Source organism: Scardinius erythrophthalmus, assembly GCF_964197995.2.
Source record: "Scardinius erythrophthalmus genome assembly, chromosome: 7".
Lineage (NCBI taxonomy): Eukaryota > Metazoa > Chordata > Actinopteri > Cypriniformes > Leuciscidae > Scardinius > Scardinius erythrophthalmus.
This window is the reverse complement of record NC_138227.1, coordinates 28,106,916-28,114,400: the sequence shown is the minus strand read 5'-3', so window position 1 is coordinate 28,114,400 and position 7,485 is coordinate 28,106,916.

The following is a 7,485-nucleotide window of genomic DNA, read 5'->3' as shown; positions in this document are numbered from 1 at the left end:
TGAGGTCTTTATAGGCCTCTGAAGTAGTAAAATGTTACAAAACTCCAAAATGCTACAGTAAAATGCTTTGATATGAGGTGTGCATACTGTATGGGACGTCCCCTATAAGAAATGGCCATTAGTTTTTTCTACTTATTAGAAATAAGGTCTTTATAGGCCTCTGAAGTAGTAAAATGTGAAATAACTCCAAAATGCTGCAGTAAAATGCTTTGATATGAGGTATGCATACTATATGGGACGTCCCCTATAAGAACTGACAATTACTTTTTTCTACTTATTAGAAATGAGGTCTTTATAGGCCTCTGAAGTAGTAAAATGTTACAAAACTCCAAAATGCTGCAGTAAAATGTATTGATATGAGGTGTGCATACTGTATGGGACGTCCCCTATAAGAAATGGCCATTAGTTTTTTTACTACTTATTAGAAATTAGGTTTTTATAGGCCTCTAAAGTAGTAAAATGTGACAAAACTCCAAAACGCTACAGTAAAATGCTTTGATATGAGGTGTGCATACTGTATGGGATGTCCCCAATAAGAACTGACCATTAGTTTTTTCTACTTATTAGAAATGAGGTCTTTATAGGCCTCTGAAGTAGTAAAATGTTACAAAACTCCAAAATGCTACAGTAAAATGCTTTAATATGAGGTGTGCATACTGTATGGGACGTCCCCTATAAGAAATGGCCATTAGTTTTTTCTACTTATTAGAAATAAGGTCTTTACAGGCCTCTGAAGTAGTAAAATGTGAAATAACTCCAAAATGCTGCAGTAAAATGTTTTGATATGAGGCGTGCATACTGTATGGAGTGTCCCCTATAAGAAATGGCCATTAGTTTTTTCTACTTATTAGAAATGAGGTCTTTAAAGGCCTCTAAAGTAGTAAAATGTGACAAAACTCCAAAACGCTACAGTAAAATGCTTTGATATGAGGTGTGTATGGGACGTCCCCTATAAGAACTGACCATTAGTTTTTTCTACCTATTAGAAATGAGGTGTTTATGGGCCTCTGAAGTTGTAAAATCTGACAAAACTCCAAAATGCTGCAGTAAAATGTTTTGATATGAGGCGTGCATACTGCATGGGACGTCCCCTATAAGAACTTACCATTAGTTTTTTTCTACTTATTAGAAATAAGGTCTTTATGTGCCTCTGGAGTAGTAAAATGTGACAAAACTCCAAAATGCTGCAGTAAAATGTATTGATATGAGGTGTGCATACCGTATGGGACGTCCCCTATAAGAACTGACCATTACTTTTTTCTATTTATTAGAAATGAGGTCTTTATAGGCCTCTAAAGTAGTAAAATGTGACAAAACTCCAAAACGCTACTGTAAAATGCTTTGATATAAGGTGTGCATACTGTATGGGACGTCCCCTATAAGAACTGACCATTAGTTTTTTCTACTTATTAGAAATGAGGTCTTTATAGGCCTCTGAAGTAGTAAAATGTTACAAAACTCCAAAATGCTGCAGTAAAATGTATTGATATGAGGTGTGCATACTGTATGGGACGTCCCCTATAAGAACTGACCATTAGTTTTTTCTACTTATTAGAAATTAGGTCTTTATAGGCCTCTGAAGTCGAATAAATTGACGTATCTCCAAAATGCTACAGTAAAATGTGACAGTGAATTTCAGAAACTTTTAATGTAGTAAAAAATATATATGAAAACAAAAAAGATGTATTTAGAAAGAATGTATACTTTATTTTACTGCTTTTTTTTGCAAATAATTATGTTGTAAACCTCTACATAAAAATTCTCTAGATGTGACCTATAAAGAAAAAAAAAACATTAGTCAAAGAAATACACAACTTGCAAAGACAACATGAGTGTAAATTAAAAGGATAACAGAGTAAAGTACAAAAACTCTCAAAATACGGCATCTTATTATATCGTCTCTCACAGACAGATAGATAGATAGATAGATAGATAGATAGATAGATAGATAGATAGATAGATAGATAGATAGATAGATAGATAGATAGATAGATAGATAGATAGATAGATAGATAGATAGATAGATAGATGAAGAAAAAGATAGAAAAAAGAAAAAAGAAAGAAAGATAGAGAGAGAAAAGAAAGAAAAAAGATAGATAGATAGATAGATAGATAGATAGATAGATAGATAGATAGATAGATAGATAGATAGATAGATAGATAGATAGATAGATAGATAGATAGATAGATAGATAGATAGATAGATAGACAGATAGATACATAGATACATAGATAGATAGAAAGAGAGAGAAGAAAAAGATAGAAAAAAGAAGACAAAAAGAAAAGAGAAAGAGAAAAAAAGAAAGAGAAAAAAGAAAGAAAAAGATAGATAGATAAGAAAAAGATAGAAAAAAGAAAGAAAGAAAGAAAGAAAGAAAGAGAGAGAGAGAGAGAGAGAGAGAGAAAAGAAAGAAAAAAGATAGATAGATAGATAGATAGATAGATAGATAGATAGATAGATAGATAGATAGATAGATAGATAGATAGATAGATAGATAGATAGATAGATAGATAGATAGATAGATAGATAGATAGATAGATAGATAGATAGATTATGATAGATGTTAGGTGAGTTGACAGAGTGAATAAATGCTTCCTCTCATGCTGATAGGGTAGACATAGTAATTATTTGATGACAAGTTGATTGGATTGATTATATGAACATGTTCCTCCCAAACTTTGTTTATGAAACATCATGTGTAGATTCCGCCATCGCGTCTGTTATAGAAGATATCGACAGCGCATTCATTTTAAAAGAGGAACAGAGAACTAAGGTATTTTTGGTGCAAATCAACCGAACGCCTGGGACAGTGAAATGTGTAGTTGTAGAGAATAGCAAGCAACACATAGTCACAGAGAAGTCACAGAGAGAAATGTTTTAAGAGTTGCAAACTTGAGGACTTTTTTCTCTCTTCCACAAACACAACACAACAGTTACACCTTCTACACATGAGTGTAAATTAAAAGGATAACAGAGTAAAGTACAAAAACTCTCAAAATACGGCATCTTATTATATCGTCTCTCACAGACAGATAGATAGATAGATAGATAGATAGATAGATAGATAGATAGATAGATAGATAGATAGATAGATAGATAGATAGATAGATAGATAGATAGATAGATAGATAGATAGATAGATAGATAGATAGATAGATAGATAGATAGATAGATAGATAGATAGATAGATGAAGAAAAAGATAGAAAAAAAGAAAAAAGAAAGAAAGAGAGAGAGAGAAAAGAAAGAAAAAAGATAGATAGATAGATAGATAGATAGATAGATAGATAGATAGATAGATGATAGATGATAGATAGATAGATAGATAGATAGATAGATAGATAGATAGATAGATAGATAGATAGATAGATAGATAGATAGATGTTAGGTGAGTTGACAGAGTGAATAAATGCTTCCTCTCATGCTGATAGGGTAGACATGGTTATTATTTGATGACAAGTTGATTGGATTGATTATATGAACATGTTCCTCCCAAACTTTGTTTATGAAACATCATGTGTAGATTCCGCCATCGCGTCTGTTATAGAAGATATCGACAGCGCATTCATTTTAAAAGAGGAACAGAGAACTAAGGTATTTTTGGTGCAAATCAACCGAACGCCTGGGACAGTGAAATGTGTAGTTGTAGAGAATAGCAAGCAACACATAGTCACAGAGAAGCAGACATCCCAACCTACAAAAGTTCATTTCAGGGAGGTACACCCCCCCCCCCCCCCCCTAAAAAATATAAAAGTATAATACATAATTTCTATAGGCTATAGGCCTATGCATTTATTTGTTCATAATGTTACAATGTGTAGATTACTTTACCATTTATGAGCTGCTTATAGGCTACTATTCATGTAAACTGCTTTTATTTATATTCCATTGCAGCTTTAAACAGGTCTAAGGAATAATATGCACGAATGAAATGAAACTTGTTGACAATCATTTAACCCGCCATGGGCAATGCTGAAGTCACTGTTACAAACTGTACAGCGTGCAAGACTATCATTATGTTTTACTCTTATAAGACAGGGGTACACTTTCATGTAGTCTGCCGTAAAATGTATCTTATACTTTCGTTTTTTGCATGTTTTTTGTGGCACTCTCCCTTTGCCATGGCGCTCCTGTTTCTAGATACACTGGGTTCGGGATAAGAGATAAAACCCGCCCACACTGACAATTGATTGGTTGATTTACCGAAACAGGCCAATCAGATGCTCTCTATCTTACATGCGCACAGATGCACACACGCAAGGTCTCTCGCTCCCTCTCCCTCTCTGCTGTGCACGCGCGCTCTGGCTCGCTCGCCCTAGATTCCGGGAGATTTTAACTCATTTGCGGGTATCAGGGAGCCGCTATCAATATGCGGGAGACTCCCGGAACTTCCGGGAGACTTGGGATGTCTGGAGAAGTCACAGAGAGAAATGTTTTAAGAGTTGCAAACTTGAGGACTTTTGTCTCTCTTCCACAAACACAACACAACAGTTACACCTTCTCAAATTCTTCATTCAGGTGGTCAAATCCTATTCTACAAATTACTAAGAAACTCGTACACGCACATTTTTGCTACATTGCTGCAATGAATATGGTGCAAAACCAGGGGGCCAATGTTTTAGAAAACACTAAAGCTTCCCCGGGCGCTGCCATTGACTAGCAGACCATCACCTGCTGTTAGCATTCCATTGACTCCCATTCATTTTGGCATCACTTTGACAGTGAATAACCCTTTTGCACCATTGATGTGAAATGTGGAGCAAAAGTGAGTTGTGCATCTGTAGAGGCAATGGGCGGAGCCTACATGAATATTCATGAGTTTCCCGGGCATGCACGCGGATCTGATCATTTTAGTTCACGCTCCTTTCTCAGCAGGTTTAATGGATTATTTAAAAAAAAATGTAAATATAGTTTCAGCGCGAACAAACTACAATGTGTATCGTTTCTTAAAGTTTATAATGTTTTTATTAATTTGCACGTTTTGTGCATTCATCAATGACTGAATGATTGCAGGCATTCACTTCGTGTAGGCCTATATAAAAAGCACAGCAAACTTCAACTCGTCGTATAAATTGCACCTTGCGAAGCTTTAAAACTGTGTATATTACTAATTGTTATAATTTGCTAATGGATAATTACATGTGGTACACTTAGGTTACTGTAAATGATAAAACACTTAACATTATTTTACGGAATATAATAAGCAACCAATTTGATGTTCAAAAATACATACTGGCAAAATAATGTAACAATATATATGTTTTAATGTTTTGATTGCAAGGTGTGCTTGTGATGGTTTTGATATAATAATATATACACTACTGTTCAAAAGTTTGATATTAGTAAGGTTCTAAGGTAAGGTACCTTTAAGTAAGGTACCAAGACTACATTTATCTGAAAAACAGTAATATTGTGAAATATTTGTATCAACTGTTTTCTATTTTAATGTTTAAAAAAAAATATTGTGATGGCAAAGCTCATTACTCTAGATTTCAGTGTCACATGACCCTTCAGAAAGCATTCTAATCCTGATTTGCTGCTCAAGAAACATTTCTGATTATAATCACAATTGAAAATGGTTGTGCTGCTTAATGAAGTGTGGAAATCATTATGGAGCATATGTTTTCAGGATTGTTTATGAATAGCAAGTACAAAAGAACAACAATTATATATTTATTAGGCTGTTATACCCCTGTTATATGTTTTTTTATATATATTTTTTATATTTTTCAATATTTGTGAAGCTAAGATGAATAGGATTTTGAACATATATAGAATTCATTTGTTTAGTTATATAGGCTTTGCACTACCAGTCAAAAGCTTTTGGACACTGTGAAACTTTCATGTTTTATTTTTAAGAAACAACATAATACCATTACGATCACTGGAAATGCATTTATATAAACAATAATACAGGAAAAAATAAATAAAGAACAAAAATACATACTTTGTCTAATGAAAAACCTATATCTTAGACTCAAGTAAGGATTCTAAGTATTGTTCTGAAAGTTTACTCCAGAAGTGTTGAAGAAGTGTCCACAGATGCTCAGCACTGGTTGGTTGTCTGGCCTTAACCTTTCTGTCAAGTTCGTCCCATACTAACTCGATAGGTTTAAGGTCGGGTGACTGGGGGCCGCCATGTCATCATTTTCAGCTTTCCTTCTTCATTTTTTCTTCAAATAGTTCTGGCAAAGCTTATACACATTACGCAAGTTTCGGATCATTGTCCTCATGTAGTATGAAGGACTGTCCAATTAGTCTCAAGCCAGATGGTATGGCATGTCTCTGGAGAATACTAGGTAACCCTCTTTGTTAAATTCCGGTCACCCTAATAGGTCACCAACTCTAGAGCTCACAAAACACCCCCAATACCATAATACTTCTGCCTCCACTTATTCTATTTGAAGAAAAAAGAACAAGAAGGAAAGCTGAAAATGATTACATGGCCCCCATAGTCACCTGAACTCAACCCTATCGGGTTAATATGGGATTAATTTGACAGAAAGGTTAAGGCCAGACAACATGGTTTATGCTACAGTACTCACTGGTATTTTGAGTTTCTGGGCAATTTTTCTGGAGGAAATGCCTTCATTATTTAGAGCTTGCCTATTCTCTCTTGTTAGTTCACGTTTGCCTCCCATGTTTGCCACTGGATGTTATAAAAACATGCAAATATGACCCTATGACAAACCGTTAAGCCCTTGTGTTACACAAGAGAAATACATAAACTACTGCTGCATTTAGAACCTTAATAACATCATTTAACATAAACCATTTGACATGTACTGCATTTGTGTCACATTAAGCATGTGCATGCGAATAACTCAGAAAGGTGATTGAACGGTTAATGCAACAGATACACTGGGTGCCTCTCAATTCTTATCTGTGCATACTCGTTTCCTTCCCTTGCTTCCTTTCCTCACGTCTCAGCTCCAGCCCCTGTAGGATGCGAGGGAAGGCTGCAAGGAAAGAAAATGAGGACAGAGGAATCGAATGAAAGCTTTTTTATACATTGGAATACTCGATCACTTGAGCGTCCCTTCATAGCGTCATCAGCTGTGCTCAAAGGATCTGCCCTTAGGTTGTTTTAGTTTGGTTAGTTAGGACATTTATAATAAATAATAATAAAGCAAGATACCCTGTTGAAATATGTGAGATGTGTGGTTTATATAAACTGCCAACACTATCTCACGAACAATTTGTACGAATTCGTACGAGTGATAAAAAGGTGGCTAATTCGTATGAATTCGTATGACCTCACTCGTACGAATTTGTATGATTTGTCTAAACCCACGTGATGGGTAGGTTTAGGGGCGGGGTCAGGGGAAGGTCATTCGTATGAATTCATACGAATTGGGCAATTCGTAAAATATTAACGATTTAGCAAAAATCTTACTAATTCATACGAGTGAGGTCGTATGAATTCGTACAAATTAGCCACCTCGTTGAATTGTTACGAATTGCCGTGAGATCAGGTTGAAACTGC